General features: G+C 35.5%; 1 protein-coding gene across 7 annotated transcripts in view; it reads left to right on the top strand.

Moving 5' to 3' along the window:
- The window catches only part of Ttll5_0 (tubulin polyglutamylase TTLL5), a 133,123-nt gene that overhangs the window by 17,646 nt on the left and 96,600 nt on the right, over positions 1-18,877 (top strand). The gene's annotated exons all lie outside the window — the stretch shown is intronic.

Below are 18,877 nucleotides of genomic sequence, written 5' to 3'. Positions count from 1 at the left end.
CCACATTGCCACAATGTCGAAAGATGTGGAGAATGATTATTCGGAAGACGAACCATCTGAAGTTCATTTTTTAGCTTGATGAGCTCTTCGCTTCCATATTTCGAAGCAAGAGCTGATAACGGGAAAATTCTTAAGTTTTTGGTAGATACAGGATCTAGTAAAAACTACATTCAACCACACTTGGTTAAAAAACGTCTTAAAAATAAAAACCCATTTTTTGCAAAAACAGTAACAGGTGATGTTAAAATTAATGAACACACAATGCTAAAACTATTTGGTCTAGATAACGAAATCAAGTTTTTCTTAATGCCATCCTTAAAGACATTCGATGGAATTTTGGGAAACAACACATTAAGAGAGCTTCAAGCAATTATCTACACAAATGAAAATTATTTAAAAATAAAAAATCGAATAAAAATTAAACTAAAGCAGCTTCCATCAAAGGCAGTGAATGCAATACATATAAAGGACGAGCACTTATCGTCACAGCAGAAGACTAGCATTAGGCAAGCAGTAGACGCATTCCCAAATCTGTTCGCGGAGCCGAACGAAAAATTAACATACACAACAAAAGTTGTTGGAGAAATAAGAACCGTAACGGACTCTCCTGTTTACTCGAAATTTTACCCATACCCAGCATCTCTCAAATCAGAGGTAGAAAAGCAGGTAAAGAAACTTTTAGATGATAAGATTATAAGACCCTCTAGGTCTCCCTACAATTCACCCTTGTGGATCGTCCCGAAAAAGGCCGACTCAGCGGGGAATAAACAGTACCGAATGGTCATCGATTACCGAAAATTAAATTCAGTCACAACAGCAGACAGATATCCAATTCCTGAAATAACAGAAGTAATTTCGCAGCTCGGTGAAAGCAAATTTTTCTCAGTGTTAGATCTGAAAAGCGGATTTCATCAAATTCCTCTAAAAGAACCTGACATCGAAAAAACGGCATTTTCCATCAACAATGGTAAATACGAGTTTACACGTTTACCATTTGGTTTGAAAAACGCTCCTTCTATTTTTCAGCGCGCTCTTGATGATATCCTGCGCGATCACATAGGAAAATACTGTTATGTTTACATCGATGACATAATTATATTTAGCAAAACGGAAAAAGAGCACCTTTTTCACATTAAAACAATTTTCAATACCTTGGACGAAGCCAACATGAAAGTTCAGTTGGATAAGTGTCACTTCTTCCAAAAGGAAGTAGAATTTTTAGGGTATGTCATATCTCCAAATGGCATAAAAACGAATCCTGCAAAAGTTGAAGCAATTGCCAACTTTCCAGAACCTACAACTTTAAAAGGGCTTCGCAGTTTTCTTGGTTTGTCAGGATACTACAGAAGATTCATGAGAGGGGAAGAAGGTAGAATATCGAAAAACAAATCCGCAAAAGTAAACATACTTTTGAACGAAGAAGCAATAGAAGCTTTCAATAATATAAAACGTTCACTCACTTCCAGAGATGTGATACTTGCATATCCTGATTATAAGAAAAATTTCGAACTGGTAACAGACGCCTCCAACTTTGCAATCGGAGCCGTACTATCGCAAGACTCAAAGCCTCTGGCATTTATCTCAAGAACATTGAGCAAGGCGGAGGAACATTACGCCGCCAATGAAAAAGAGATGCTAGCCATAATTTGGGCTCTGAATTCATTTAGGAATTACTTATATGGCTCAGCTAAAGTACAAATCTTTACTGATCATCAGCCGCTCACTTACGCTTTGAGCAATAAGAATAACAATAGCAAGATGAAAAGGTGGAAAGCAGCCTTAGAAGAATATTCATACGACTTACATTATAAACCTGGGAAACAAAACGTCGTAGCAGATGCACTATCCAGGATACCCCCGAAGGAATCACAGGTTAACAGTCTATCAATAGCAACCAATTCGAATGATAGCTCGTCCCATAATTTAATTTATAGCATAGAAGCCCCTATAAATGCTTTCAAAAACCAAATAATTTTAAAAGCAGATAGTACATCTACGTATCAATTTAAAATCGTGTTTTCTGCATATCATAGACACATTATTACGGAACCTGATTATTCCGAACAAACCCTTAAATCAATTCTAAAAAGATATTTGAACCCATTAGTTATAAACTGTATAAAAGCAGAAGAATATGTTATGGGCAAAATACAAGAGGTCTACCCATTACATTTTAGCAAATACCGAGTTAGGTTCACACAGATACAAGTGGAAGATATACCTAATGAAAAAGAACAGGAAGAGATCATTATAAAAACGCACAATAGAGCGCACAGAAGTACTAGGGAAAATAAAATGCAAATTCTAGAAAAGTACTATTTTCCTGCAATGGCAAGTAAAATAAAGAAAATTATAAGAAACTGTGCAACATGCAAGGAGAGCAAATATGACCGACGTCCAATAAAACCTCAAATTCAAGCCACACCCATTCCACAGTTCGCAGGCCAAATAGTGCACATTGATATGTTTATAGTTGGTAAGGAATTAGTTCTTTCCTTTTCGGCTATAACCGGCTAAACGGTTGCAACGCCAATCACATACATACAAGGAATTAGTTCTAACTGCGATGGACAAATTCTCCAAATTCGCAATAGCAAAACCCATTCGATCGAGAGCATCGGAACACATCAGACAGCCTTTACGCGATATCCTTTTCTCCTTTGTTCCAGAAACAATAGTGATGGATAACGAGAAATCTTTTAATTCTGAAGCAATAAACTTCATGATAGAAAATTAATTCGGAATTAATATTTTTAGAACCGCTCCGTATACAAGTATTCAAACGGACAGGTAGAACGTTTCCATTCTACATTACAAGAAATAATGCGATGTCTTCAAAAGGAGAGCACGTACCGTTCATTCCACGAATTGTTGGATAAATCAGTTTTTGAATATAACTCCACTATTCATACGACAACAGGAAGAAAACCTGCAGAAATATTCTTTGGCAGACGTGTTAATAGCGACCCTAAAATAATGGAGAAAGACAGACAAGAAACTATAAACAGACTCCTAGCGAAACAAAACGCAGACCTTACATACCATAACAAGAACAGATCACCTCCAAGCACATATGCGGAAGGAGATATCATATTTGTCAAAGTAAATAGAAGATTAGGAAATAAGTTATCGGCTAGATTTAGAAAAGAAATTGTTGCGAAAAATTTTAATACAACATTTATTTTTAATATAACAGTAGTAACTAAATCAGGTAGAGTAGTTCATAAAAGTAACATCAAATAGAATTGCATGAGTAAATATGAATTTAAGCACATAAAATTTCTTCTGTAATAGGAAAAATGAATACGGGGGAAATCATGACAATCATGCTGGTACTAGCATTGACGGTAGACGCACAACAAATCAACATCCAGGATTTAACGAATAATAACGGATATTTACCCATCAAACTTACGAACTGAAAATAATTAATCATTATGACAAAACACTTCATTTTATCAACTTAACAGCCTACGAGGAAACAGTAGCCTTAATATCAAATAGGAACTAGGAAATAGGATCAGTAGCCTTAATAGGAACTTCGCATTACTCCAATCAAAAATAAGCGGCTTACACCCTCATTTAAAATCAAAACGAGGACTTGTAAATATTCTAGGGAAAGGATTAAAATATATAGCAGGATCCATGGACAGTGATGACGAGACGGAAATCCATAACGCACTCACAGAAATACACGAAAATGAATTATCCACAACAGCTAGTATGACGAATATAGTACGCGTTAATAACTTCATATCCGAGGAAATAAACAATATAACAAAACATATTAACCAACAGCAAATCTCAATAAGTCATTACATTAATACATTTACCACACAAAATAAAATAAAGTCATTAGAGGACAAGGTTCAATTTTTAGAGCACACATACCAAATAGAAAACGATATATCCTTTTTACGAAACCACATAGACGATATAGGACAAATTATATTTTCCAGCAAAATAGGTATAATTCCTACGGACATCCTCACCAAATTAGAACTCGAATTAATTACAGATTTCGACAGTTACCGAAATATCAAGACAGCAGTAATATTTCAAAACAACAACATAATCATTTTCCTCCTAATACCCCAATATTCACCAAATACCCTTTCACAAATCAGATTTGAACCACTAACAAATCAATAGCCTTAGATACTTACGAAGTATTAATAGATTCAGAAAACAATATGTATGAAACATATGTAAAAAACAATTTGGAGAAAAATTTAATAAAAATTCACAATAAATGTTTAGAAAATATATTGAAATTCGAAGAAGCAAATTGTAATTTAGAAACTATAGATAAAATAAATGTCACTGAAATAGTTCCTGGTATTCTAGTATTTAAGCATTTTGATGTAGAAATAGAACACAATTGCCATAAACAAAAAATAAAACAGAAAGGCAACTTTCTTATCAAATTTGAAAATTGTTATATTAGTACGCTTAATAGGACGTATTCGAACATTAACATTAAAATATATGAAACATTTATTTTGCCAAATCGAATCACAAAAATTAAAGAGAAAAAGAATGTAACCGAACTTGTTCTTAAATTAGAAGATCTTTATGTGAAACAAATAAATCACGAAAATAGTATCGAATTACTAATGAATAAAAATAAAAAGAGGAATTTAATCAGCATAGGCACTGATGTTATAATTATAACTATAATTTTAATAACAATTGTATACATCATTATAAAAAAAAGCAGCAAAAGCTAAATATTTCAATTGAGCCACCGGAAGCAACTTCAGCAAAAAGGGGACCATTTCTACAAATTTCAACACCACAAATGCATTAATCCCGATTGAGGACAATCGACTTAAGAGGGGAAGAGTTAGCACGATCCAAGCATAAAGTGCAACTATATCAACAACCCCGAAATTACAGCGCAAGCGACAACTTGTAAATTCTGCCGATGCAACCTCAGCACATCCGAACATGCAATCAAATTGCATATACTAATTGCTAACACTAATTCTAGGAAATATATCACGCCACTTAATAATTCCGTGGCTTAGAATAAGTATAAATTAATCAAATTGTTAAATTTAAGTTTGAGTCGTTTCTGATCAATAAAGCGGACACGCTGTCCGATCATAAAATAATTTTTTTGATATTCCCAACGCGGGAATACATAATTTATATGTTCGTGTATGTGTGCGCTAAGAGTAAAGCTAGTTGGCGCTCAAAGATACGTTAGTATATTGTACGTATGGGTAGCTGCAAAGAGTAAGGCTACTTGGCGCTCAAACAATATGCTAGTATATTTTGCGTATGGGTAGCTGCAAAGAGTGAGGCTACTTGGCGCTCAAACAATATGCTAGTATATTTTGCGTATGGGTAGCCGCAAGGAGTGAGGCTACTTGGCTCTCAAAAAATACGCGAGTATATTATATTTACGTATATATGTATAATGTACAATGTGTAGCTGCCAAGAGTAAGGCTACTTGGCGCTCAGAAAATATGTATATTGTATGTACGTGTGTAAGTATATTTATAATGTGCAATGTGTAGCTGCCAAGAGTAAGGCTACTTGGCGCTCAAAAAATATGTATATTGTATGTACGTATGTATATTTATAATGTGTAGCTGCCAAGAGTAAGGCTACTTGGCGCTCAAAAAATATGTATATTGTATGCACGTATGTATATTTATAATGTGCACAGCGGAAAATGGCAATAACAATTCGCAAATGCTTTGTATTTAATACCTGTTAAGTACAATATTTGCTTGTGTTTTTTTTTTTTTTTCTTTGGCTTTTTTTTCCGATTTGCACTAATGAAATAGTTTTAGAATAGAAATTGTATTTAAGTACTTACGATACTTTCCACGTATGTTGCCTTTGGTGAATTTGTTGAGTTGGGTGGGTAAGTGTTTAACCTGTTTGTTCCCTTTTGCTGCGGTAAAAATTGCCGGCGGGTTTTAATCCAACGATGATGTTTGTTGGTGGCTTGATGAAAATCCTGTTGATCCAAACGGTTGTTATTTTTGGGTGTGTTCGCCTTCTATCTGGCACCGATCCGGCTCGATTGGACCAAAATGTTGAGTTATTCAACTTCGTAATAGTCGGTTGCCAAATAAAAGAGATGATTTCGTTTTCAATATCAAAATTCACAATTTATATTATATATATACAATATGTTTGGGTTAATTTGTATAAGAGGGTGTGTGTGTGTTTGTTATAAATGAGAGGGTGGGTTAGGTAAAATAACACCGTATATAATACCTTAAGTGGTAATTACAATAATATCTTTTAATCTTATATATGACCTGTGGTGGGTAATCCCGCGTTGGTTGGATGGTTATTTCCTGATCCTGATTATTGTGGTGATCCAGTGGTTGGTTGTCCGTCCGCTTATTTTGCACTTCCTTCTTCGGTTGTATTCTTATAAGAATGATTCTAATTTGATATGTTGGTGCGGTTGGTGTTTCTGCATTGTCCTCTAATTCGTCTTTCGACCAGTTTAGAGGACAATGCAGGGATGTGTTCATTTGGTATGAACACCCATCTTTAAAAGATTATCTTTTTCATCGCTCTTAAATTAAACTCAAAAGTTCTCCACTCTGGTAGAAGAGCGTAAGCATCTACATTAAATCTGCTGCAAATATTTTTAAATGTGAAATCATTTTTGTTTCCTTTTACCCCCATTGCAATTTCGGGACTTAAAAACTCCATTTCTGTAAATATACCTGTTCCAAGGGGCAATCTTCGCTGTATTTCTTCTAAAGCAATAATGTAAAACTGCAGGCAATCCATTCTTATTTTGTTTGCAGCAGCCTTCGGAATAGTTGTTAAGAGATCGATGCACTCATGCCCAAAAACAAACTTCTTCGATTGGTAGAGAAATATGCGGTGACCTAACAGCACAAGTAGTATTAAGTTCCGACTGTTTAATGAAATTTTGACCTAGACTCAAAAATATTTTTTCTGATTCCCGTTGAAGAACATGGATTAGTGGCACTTTGGACTGAAAAAGTGCATTTAGAGTATTAAAATAGTTGAGGACATACTTAAGAAAAAGTAAATAAGCTCTATTACACTCGTTATTGAGTTCAAACGAAATAATTTCTGTAGATTTCAACTTATCTTGCGCGGCAGCTTGCTTATTATTAACCCAAACGATTACCCTCCTCCCGCCCAACCGACGCGTGGGGCGCAGTCCGCATACGAGCGGAATTTGCCGAGTCTAGAAAGGCAAGAGATTTTTAAGCGTCCGGTTCTCAAACTGCTCAGCTACAGAAAGAAACATTTCAACAGCTGAGATTTAAAAATTTATTAAAACAAAAAGTTAAAAATTTCTGAATATTATTTATTAAGAGAAGACAAAATAGTTTTTTTGATGCTAAATATTGAGTCAGATGGATCAAATGTGCTGGAATGCGAATTAAAATCATGACATATTCGGCAGAATGGTTCATTTAACTCAAAATTTGTTCTAGAAGATTTTAGAAATAATGGTCTAAACTGCCTGGATGAACGCAACGGGACATTAAACTTAATATCAGACAAAAGGAATGAACTACAAACTAAACCATTCAGAAGTTTTACTAGAAAAATTATACCTAGCATTTCTCTGCGACTAGTGAGTGTGGGAAGATTTATAAGTTTTAAACGACTAGTATACGGGGGAAGATTCAATCTTGAATCCCAATGTAAGTGGCCTAAAGCAAAAAGTAAAAATTGTTTTTGAACGGACTCAAGCTTATCAGAATGGGATTGATAGCTAGGATTCCATACCACAGAACCATACTCCAATATAGGCCTTACCAATGTTGTAAAAAGAATTTTAGTAATATACGGATCACTAAATTCTTTAGACCAACGTTTAACAAAGCTAAGAGCACCTTTAGCTTTTAAGACAATTGAATTTACATGAGAATTAAAATTTAGTTTAGGGTCCATATTAACTCCTAAATCAACAAAGCTAAAAACTTGCTCTAAACTGAAGTTATTTATTACATAGGGGGAAAGATCAACAGTTCTACGGGAAAAGCACATCGTTTTACATTTTTTAAGATTCAGTGGCATATCATTTTTGTGACACCAAGTAACTAAATTATTTAAATCCGATTGCAACTCAGTCCTTTCGTTATGAGAAGTATATGATTTAAAAAGTTTTACATCATCCGCATATAATAAAATTTCTGAAAACTTAATTACTGAAGGTATATCATTGATGAACAACAAGAACAGAATCGGGCCGAGATGACTACCCTGTGGAACCCCTGAAGTGACACTAATTGAATCGGATAATGTATTATTAAATAAAACTTGTTGTTTTCTGTTAGTAAGATATGAGGATACCCATTCAAGAAGTCTTGGTTGAAAACCAAGAAGATTCAGTTTTTGCAAAAGAATTGAGTGGTTTACTCTATCGAATGCTTTACTAAAGTCTGTATATATAACATCAGTATTCTTATTATCCCTAAAACCCATTGACACATGGTTTACAAATTCAAGCAAGTTAGTTACTGTAGATTTCCCTTTACAAAATCCATGCTGAGAGAATGAAATTAAAGGAGAGATTAAGAAAGTTATTTGGTCAGTGACAATAGCTTCAAAAAGTTTGGGTATAGCTGACATTTTAGCTATCCCCCTATAGTTCTCAACAGATGATCTAACTCCACTTTTATGCAAAGGTAATATAAAAGAGTTTTTCCACATTGACGGAAAAATACCTTGTTTAAGAGATAGGTTAAAAAGCTTAGTTAAGGGCAGATAGATATATTTTGCGCAATTTTTAAGAAAGCTTGAGGGAATCATATCAGGGCCATATTTAAACGAATTTTTTAACGTAACTAAATAATTTAAGACATCTGTTTCAGAAATAATTGGTGTATTAATTACAGTACTCGGACATAACACTTGATGATATGGCACATTCATAGGGTAGTTTGAACAATAATTGGATTTGAAGAATTCTGCAAACATATTAGAAATAATATAATTGTCACATGACATTGTTGATTTATATTTCATCGCGGACGGAAAATTTGAAATCCTGCGTTTGGAGTTAACGAAACCATAAAACAATTTCGGATTACGAATAATATTATTTTTTACTTTGATTATGTAGTTTTTATAACATTTTTTGTTAAGTTTCTCAAACTGACGACGCAATTTAGAATATTTTAAATAGTCAACAAGAGCTCCAGTTCTTTTATAAAGTTTAAAAGCACGAGCTTTTTTATTTTTTAATTTACATAGCTCATTCGAATACCACAAATTTAAACTTTTTCTATTGATAATAAAACATTTCGGAACAAATCTTTCAAAAATATTAAAAATTGTTTCATTAAAATGTGATACATTTAATTCAATATTACCACTATAATCAGGCCAAGTCAATTTAGAAAGTTCACAATTAATCTTTTTGAAGTTAGCTTTCGCAAAGTTGAACCGAGAACAAAGGTCCTGTTTGTTGCATACAAGTAATTCGTCTATGATTTCGATATTAATTTCCAAGGCAGGGTGATAAGAATCCTCTGGCAAAACTAAAGGATCAGATCGGACCTCAGAAACTGTTGAAGTATTATCAACATAGACCAAATCTAAGAATTTACCAAACTTGTTCGGAATTAAGTTAATTTGGTTAAGACCCATCCCAGACATTTCTTCCAAAAACTCATTAAAGCTTAAACGAGTGCAAAAAGGGGTAATGCAATCGTCAACAGATTTCCAAGATACACACGGTAAATTGAAATCGCCTAGAACAATTATGTAATCAGTATTCTTAGCAATTGAAAAAACATTATTTATTAAAGAAACATGCTGCGTATATACAGATAAGTCCGATTGAGGCGGAATATAAGATAAAGTTAGATAAATAGAACATTTATTAATACAAATTCGTATGCACTTAAATTCAATAAAGTCCGCATGAGGAACTTCTACTTCTTCAGATGGAATTGAAGAATGCACAGCAAATAGTACACCCCCCCCCCCCCCGACTCTGTTCAGTCGATCGCATCTAAAGATTTGAAATTCACTATTTAATATTTCGTTATCAAAGATATGAGGTTTAAGCCAAGTTTCAGTAAAAGCGATGACTTTAAAATTACAATTAGTGCTGTTCAAATACAATTCTTTTAATTTTGTATTTAAACCCCTTACATTTTGATAGTGAATTTGTAATGAATTTTTTATAATTAGTTTTTTGAATCCGCGGCATTTTTTGGAATATGAGCAATTACAGTTTGTTTTTGTTGCTTTTGCTCGAATTCGCGCACGAAAGCACCAGGTGGCCAAAATGATTCATCAAGTAGCAATTGAAAATTAACAGCTGAAACGCCAATCTTGAAAGAAGATATGTTTCTTTCGTATTTAAAGTTAAATTTTCTGACATCAATATCAATATCGTTAATTTTTAATTTCGACGAGATGTAAAACTTTATATCTTCGATTGTGGTATCCGAAGCGAATCTCGAAACGAAAATTGATTTTCGTTGAGGTATTACTACCAAATTTTTTGCCACAAACTCAGAGTTAATAGGAGGCGGATCCTGAATAGTTTTCCGCTTAAGGTTATCGTTAATTGTTTTCGGAGGATTAAGCACTTTTGAAGAGGAAGGCTTCTCTCCTTGAGGGCAAGGAGATGAGAGATTAATAAGGTCTAATTTCACCGGTGACATACTTTTCACGGACAAAGTGGCAGGTTCCTCATTAGACGGACGTTTACGTTTTGATGAAGGCTTAGCATTATCATCTTGATCATTCAGGCATTTAAATGATTGAAACAATACTTCATAATGCTTAAATTTTTCTGTAAGGTTTTGAAGTTCTCGACCGATTTCTTTAAAATTATTGCGCGCCTGTTTAAAAACTTTAAATAATTCAATATCTGTCGGTCTACACTTTAAGCACGACCAGCGCAGACCCTTTCCATCGAGAATAGAATCTAAGATTCTACCTGTCAATCTTAAAAAATTCTAAATGGACTTCGCAGTTTTCTAAAACACTTTCGACGCACCTATGATGTGACAGCCATCTAGTTGCACACATCCTTAGGATTTCTTTCTTCCTCCCACCTAACATTTCCTGCACAGCTTCCAATTGCGCACATCTCTTGGAACTTCCAGAGACATACGAACCGATTGCCGCAAAAGATCTTCGGGTGCTCTTGGCAGTGCTTAACAAGCTTTACTTGCAATAATTGCGGCCGAATGGCAAATACATTTTACAACGACCACGTTTGGAATGTCATTAATCAACCTGGAAGCGAATGAATTGCATTTCCCGACCATAACATTAGCGCCGTCGCTGCACATGCCTTAAAAATACAAGGACTAAAAAACGACTTTAAAATTTATGTTTATACATACATATTCATATATGTGAAGAATATACATATGACCATTTTACTTTATTTACCAATTATGTTATTAAATGGAATTCCTAGGGATAAAATTAATTCCTTAAAAGTCTTGTACAGAGCATCTGCAGTGCAATCAGCTCCTATTGGTAGTAGATCCAACAACTTTACCACAACTCGTCCCTTTTCTTCGTCGTAAAACCTGGCCAGGATGCACATATGCTTATTGAGGCCGATATCTGTGGTCTCGTCGATCATTACGGAAAACGGGTTTACTTTTAACTTATTTACCAAGTTGTCCTTTTCTTCTTTTGCTACTACATTTTTTATTATGCTGGTGCACTTTTTCCTCCCAAGATCAACATTTTTTATAATTTCAGAATCTCTCGTCCGATTCTGTTGAAGAACTCATTTCTGTAAAACTGGTGTTTGTCAAAAAAGCAAAAGCTTTTAAATTTACTTCAGACTTACCTCAAAAAAAGGTCAGCAATCAAATTAAAAGCGGCAAACGAATTATATGCGACGCCAGCATGCTGCCATACAAACACTTTTTCAGAGTGCTGCCTTTGACAACGTGAAGGTGAAACCGATATAATGCTGCCATTCGAACATATTCTTGATAAAAAGTTGCCAAATAGACTTATTTGCATTTTGACCGAAAAAAAATTACATAGAAATTTCGATTTTGCCTTGTCGAAAAATCCCTACATTTTACTTGTATATAAAAATCTGTCCTTTTTTCCCCACGTCCATTTTTTTCGACTTAAATCCCTACGTGTAGAGAATTTTCCCTACATGTACCAACACTGATCGGAAGCAACAACCGCGCCGTTTGTTTTTTTCGTATACCTGCCAACAGGTGCTACTTTGGACTGAGTAGGCAATTGAAAACTAAAGTCCTCTCTCGAAGAACCAAAATCGAATCTACAAGTCGCTTATCATTTCCGTCCTGATTTATGGGGCAGAAGCGTGGACGATGTCAACATCAGATGAGACGATACTAGGAGTTTTCGAGAGGAAATTTTTGCGCAAGATTTATGGTCCTCAGAACATTTTCAACGGCGAATACAGCAGACGATGGAACGATGAGCTGTATGTGTTATGCGACGACATAAACATAGTTAAGTGAGTAAAAAGACAGCGACTACCGACTAGGTCATGTCGTTCGAATGGACGAAACATTCCAACTTTGAAACTGTTCTTATATATATATATATATATATATATATATATATATTATGTATGAAAAGCTAAGGGGTACAGAAGCAGAAGCAGTTTTCCCATCGGAGCTTCTTCAGATCATCCTTTAATTCGTCCTTCCAAACCTTTTTTTGGGCTCTAATAAATGAAGCAGAAGCATAAATAAATGAAATACGTCTTAAGTTGATACATTTTTAAACTCTCGCAACAAAATTGCTAAGAGAGTATTATGGTTTTGTTCACATAACGGTTGTTTGTAACACCCAAAACTAAACGAGTTAGATATAGGGTTATATATGCCAAAGTGATCCGGGTGAAGAGTGGAGTCCAAATCCGTCCGAATCCGGATGTCTTTCTGTCCGTCCGCCTGTACAAGCTGTAACTTGAGTAAAAAGTACTTTTAGGTACTGCCTTATACAGTCCAAAAATAGATTATAACCACGCCCACCTCCCATACAAAGGTTATGTTGAAAATTACTAAAAATGCTTTAATTCTGTAAGGGAAAACACCAGAAACTTTAAATTTCTTTATTAAGAAGGTACAGAAAGTCCACCCAAATTGGTATACAAAATTTTAAGTGGGTGTGGCTCCGCCCACTTATGGGTCAGAAACCATATCCCCGAAACTACTCAACCAATATCAATGGAGCTCGGTTTGTAATATTTTCCTTGCAACCCAATGATATGTTGGGAAAATAGGCTAAATCGGTTCACAACGACGCTTACTTCCTATATATAGTATATAGTTTACTTTACAATATGTAAAGTAAGCACTATTGAAGACATCGGAACAGAACTTTGCATAAATATTGCATTTATAGTGTGGCAGCCCCTTTCTAAAAATCGAAGGGAAAACTTTAGTATACCGTCCCACGATTTCGGGGTTAAAATGAATATGAGCGGATAGAGGAGGATCTCCAGATTACGAATATATATAATTATTGCCGCCGCAAACTTATAGTTTCTGAGATATTTGCAAATAAAGATTTAAAATTAACAATTTTCAACACGTTATTTCTCACTGTATATTGAATTTTTAACATATATTTTACATATTTATTTTTAACAAATTATATCAAAATTTGCTGTAAATAAACATTTAACTTTTTGCACAATTCTGTTTATTTGTACAATAACAAAAGGGTTGCAAGATGACAAAACATAAGTGTTGCCACATGCAATCGAATAAAAATAATCAAAATGAATAAAATCCGCAAAATGAAGAAAACAAATACCTTATAAATAGTTATTAAGTAAACACCCCCCAACACCGGGGATTATCAAAGAGGTGGAAATTACTTGTTCTTCCGCGTAGAACTACTTTCTGGAGAGGCGGCCTTCGGCCGCGCTTCAAAAAAATAACCCTGGTCGAGCCAACACCGGGGATTATCAAAGTGGTGGAATAACTATTCTAAATGTAAATATCTCAGAAACTTTAAGTTTGCGGCGGCAATAATTATATATATTCGTAATCTGGAGATCCTCCTCTATCCGCCCATATTCATTTTAACCCCGAAATCGTGGGACGGTATACTAAAGCCGACCCAAATCGAAATCGGACTATAGGTTTTCAAGGCCCCATATATCGAACATGAGGACCTTGGTTCTTCTAACCTAATATTAGGGTTTCCAACTTTCAATGGACTTTATAGCATATATATGACCAATATGTGTGTCAAATTGTCATAATATTAATAAAATTAAATAAATAAATTGCGAGAGTATAAAATGTTCGGTCACAACCGAACTTAGCCCTTCCTTACTAGTTTTTCACTTAGCTTTATCTGTCTGTTAAAGTGTTTTCTCAATAAATAACAAAACAACAGCTTGGAAAGTTTTCTCACTATCAAGATTTTTCTTCTGAGTGATAGTTGTTCTGGATTTAGAAAAAAACGAGGTTTGTTTATACAACTCCGGAAAAACACTATTCATATCAATCCAAACTCTATTGGATTCGGATTGATGGGAGTTACAGCTGATCCGAGATACATTTTCTCTTCAACCTCCCCTCTCTGTTATTGTAAATACATTTGACAGATGTTGTGGTTTCAGGTTACTACCAGAAAAAGTGTGAAGATGTGAAGTAAAATTTGATTATAAAACATTAACATGAAATATCGATATCGTTTGCATCCCTAATTACTATGCCATTGACATAAAAATGTGAATGAACAGTAGTGCAAGCACGTTACATTTTCGATAAGACCAAAAATGTGCACGGCAGTAAATTAATATTTTAGTATCACAAGCGAAATTCAACTCTGGTTCAACAACTAATATTGATGTAATTCCAATCAATAAAGCTTATAGAAATCACATGCTCACCATAATACATTCGTAATGAAAATATTGTAACGGATTTCCAAAAATCTGTCGTTTACTCTAAAACTCTACCCTGAGTTCGATCACTGGATTGTCAAATGAAAGTCACACTTTAATGGCTATACAATAATCTTTATTTCTAAATCCATATAAGTTATCACTTTATTACTCAGTACTCTACTTTACAACTCTAACTTAAACTTGTTTACACTTTACTCGACAACTCTCTCCTTAGAATTGTCCTCACTCGACAACTCTCTTATCAGAACTGTGTGTTGCTGCCAGCCCGGCAGCCCTTATATAGTCGATTATTAGCATGTTATCGTCACTCGAACATTCTGGCAACTACGAATATCGATGTCTAGATAGATCTGGCAAGTTATCGATTTCGATTGTCAATTCTAGTTTGTTCTGGTGCCATTTTCGTTACACTGCCCTCCACTTAAGTCTGATCGTCCCGATTAGACATACTTCCAGAACCAAACCCTTAGCATTTCTTCCTTTCATCTCGTCTTCTAGGACACTGTTGTCCTCCTTGGCGTTTCTTTCTCCATTGGCATTAATCCTAAACTTTAAATCAATCAGTAACCAAAAATTATCCTCGCAGTGGTCTACGCCGTTGATTCCAGGAACATGGATATATGGACATCCTCTGTATCTGTGACGATACCTATCCACCAGCTTTCGAAAATGCTCTTCCAAATTTTGGATGAATCTTTCCACCATGATATCGGATCGTGGATGTGATGCAGCTTCACATATTTTCCGGACAAATAGCTTCTGGCACACCTCCCAACTTTTGATGTCCACGTCCACCATCTCGTCAGTCTCTTGGCTTAGAATTGGGAATTTCTCCGTCCTAGCCATCAAAACACTCCTGTTTCCTGATTTGCTTGTAGGTAATGGGTCATCTACAACCATGGCGAATCGTTCAAATGGCGCTCCCGAACTATACTGCTTCATATGACTATGACGCTTGGAACTCGACACTTCAGCTGCAATGCAATCTCTCATTGAACGAAGACCAACCCAATAAAATTGATTCTTCAATTTTTCCAAGGCATCCGTGATTCTCAAGAATCCTTGGTTAGGACCTTTGTGCATCACATTGCGAACTTTATGTAATATTCCATTTCGATCAACCATGAAAGATCGGGAGATTTGTCCTTCACTTGTCCATACCCGATATAAGCAACCAGCCACTAACTTGAAGCTTTTGCACTGTGCCTTTGCGACTAGAGATTCTGCAGCCTTTTCTTCTTTCTCTGGACTTTCCTTGGACGTCTGAGAGTCTTCTTCCTTCAGATCATAATCATTTGTCCATGACACGTCTGTCTTCTCTGGGATCACCTGCGTCGATATATGTACCTCCTGTTCCTTCAACTGTGTCGACACCTGTCCCGAAACCTGCGATGGTATACACTCTCCATACACTTCCAGCTGTGCTGACACCTCTTCTCTTATTAAGGTCACCTCCATCGACTCCTCCTCTTTCAACTGTGAGGATATCCCATTTACTTCCAATTGTGTTAACAAAATCTCTCCATGCGCTTCCAAAGGTCTTGACATACAAGTCTCATTTGCTTCCAAATATGTGGACATATTCTCCCCATGCTCTTCCAGCTGTTTTAATATGACTGTTCTATTTGAAGTCGCATCCATTGACTCAAGTTCCTCCTGCTCTTTCAATTGGAAGGATACATCATTCACCTCCGACTGTGTTGACACTTCTGCTATTTGTGAGGTTTCCTGTGATATACGTGCATCCCGTCCTTTCAGCTGTGCTGACATTTGTGTTGACAGCTCTGATATTTTTAAGGACATTTGAGTTATTATTTGCGATTTCATCTGGGCTTGCTGAACCAAAATTTTTGCCAACATTGTTCTTATGTCCGTATTCTTTGATGAACATTGGGTTTCTTCCTTCTCTTCTATTTTCGTTGTTGATTCCTCCAACACCGAATCGAAAACATATTCGTCAACGTTGATGTTTTCTTCCTCCATGGCCTCTCGCAACCGGGCTTGTAACTCAGCTTTCAACCCATTCGTTGCTAACCCTCGTTGTTCCAACTCCCTTTTGAGTTGTGGTATCCTTAATTCGTTTAACTTAGCCATTATCTCCGACGTTGTTTTATTTGTCAATCCCACTTTTGACACCAATTGTAACGGATGTCCAAAATCTGTCGTTTACTCTAAAACTCTACCCTGAGTTCGATCACTGGATTGTCAAATGAAAGTCACACTTTAATGGCTATACACTAATCTTTATTTCTAAATCCATATAAGTTATCACTTTATTACTCAGTACTCTACTTTGCAACTCTAACTTAAACTTGTTTACACTTTACTCGACAACTCTCTCCTTAGAATTGTCCTCACTCTACAACTCTCTTATCAGAACTGTGTGTTGCTGCCAGCCCGGCAGCCCTTATATAGTCGATTGTTAGCATGTTATCGTCACTCGAACATTCTGGCAACTACGAATATCGATGTCTAGATAGATCTGGCAAGTTATCGATTTCGATTGTCAATTCTAGTTTGTTCTGGTGCCATTTTCGTTACAATATCCATAAAGATCTTGGTATCCCTATGGTAAAGAAAAAATTAAGGACAGCAGAAATAAATGCATATATACATATCTAACAAAGAACAACTTTAATTTGCCAATCATCTCCAATACCGCTAACGAGTCGCTAGGGTCTATTCAAGCGTCATCTTCCGAAATTATTAAAATCATAAAAGAGCTGAATCCAAAAATTACTCCAAAAAGGTTAATTGAGCTACCAAATATTGCTTAAATAGTGCTCTCTTTGCTTTTAATGCAATTCTTGGTTTCGGGTACTATCCAATTTCGTGGAAAACGTCGCAGATCATCATGATAGATAAACCCGAGAAAGACTTGACACAGCCGTCTTCATACAGACCAATCAGTCTTCTACCCTGTCTTTCTAAAATAATTTAAAAGAAGTTACTATAGATGTTTCCTTTCCCCCATGAAAATAATGTAATACCAACGCACCAATTCGGTTTTCGTGCAAAACATGGCATTGTAGAAAAAGTAAATAGAATTACTAACGAAATCAGAAGGGCGCTCGAGTATAGAGAGTACTGTTCTGATATATTTCTAGATGTGGCTCAGGCGTTCGATAAAGTGTGGCATGACGGGCTTTTATATAAGATTATAAAAAGCTTACCACTCGAAATGCATAAAACCTTGGAGTCTTATTTAAAAAATAGAAAGTTTACTGTCAAAGTAGGAGACTTCATATCTGAAGAACGACCAATACGAGCTGGTGTACCGCAGGGCAGTGTTTTAGGGCCAACTCTATACATAATATATACAGCAGACCTTCCAACAGCTAGTAATATTTTGACATCAACTTTTGCGGACGACACAGCTCTAGTGAGCCGAAACAAATACCCAATTATAGTATCAAGAGTATTAGAAGAGCATTTGATTTTTGTCTAGTGGCTAGCCAACTGGCGTATAAATGTAAATGAACAAAAGTGCAAGCATGTTACATTTTCCCTAAGACAAAAAACATGCCCGGCATATAAAATGAACAATATTTTAGTACCCAAGCGACTGAAGTATTATAACATACCTTAGTATTCACTTGGATAAAAGGCTCACGTGGAAAAAACACATATCGAGCAAAATAACCTGCATGAAGATAAGAGCAGCAAATTTAAATTGGCTTTTAAATAAAAATTCAAAACATAGCCGAGACAAAAAAGTTCTGTTATATAACGCGGTCATTAAGCCGATTTGGATGTATGGCATTAAACTGTATGGTACGACCTGTGTAACCAATATCGATATAATTCAGAGATTCCAATAAAACATGCTTAGAACAATCACCGGCTCACCATTGTACTTGCGTAATGAAAATTTCCATAAAGATCTTGGTATTCTCAAGGTAAAGAAAGAAGTAAAGAACAGCAGAAACAAATATATATCCAAACTCCGAGATCACCCAAGCCCATTGGCTAATGCTTTAGTACATCCATGGTCGAGACAAAACCTGGTG

The sequence above is a fragment of the Zeugodacus cucurbitae genome, chromosome 2 (assembly GCF_028554725.1).
Source record: "Zeugodacus cucurbitae isolate PBARC_wt_2022May chromosome 2, idZeuCucr1.2, whole genome shotgun sequence".
Lineage (NCBI taxonomy): Eukaryota > Metazoa > Arthropoda > Insecta > Diptera > Tephritidae > Zeugodacus > Zeugodacus cucurbitae.
Note: the sequence above shows the minus strand (reverse complement) of the source record. Positions and strands in the feature narration are given on the sequence as shown.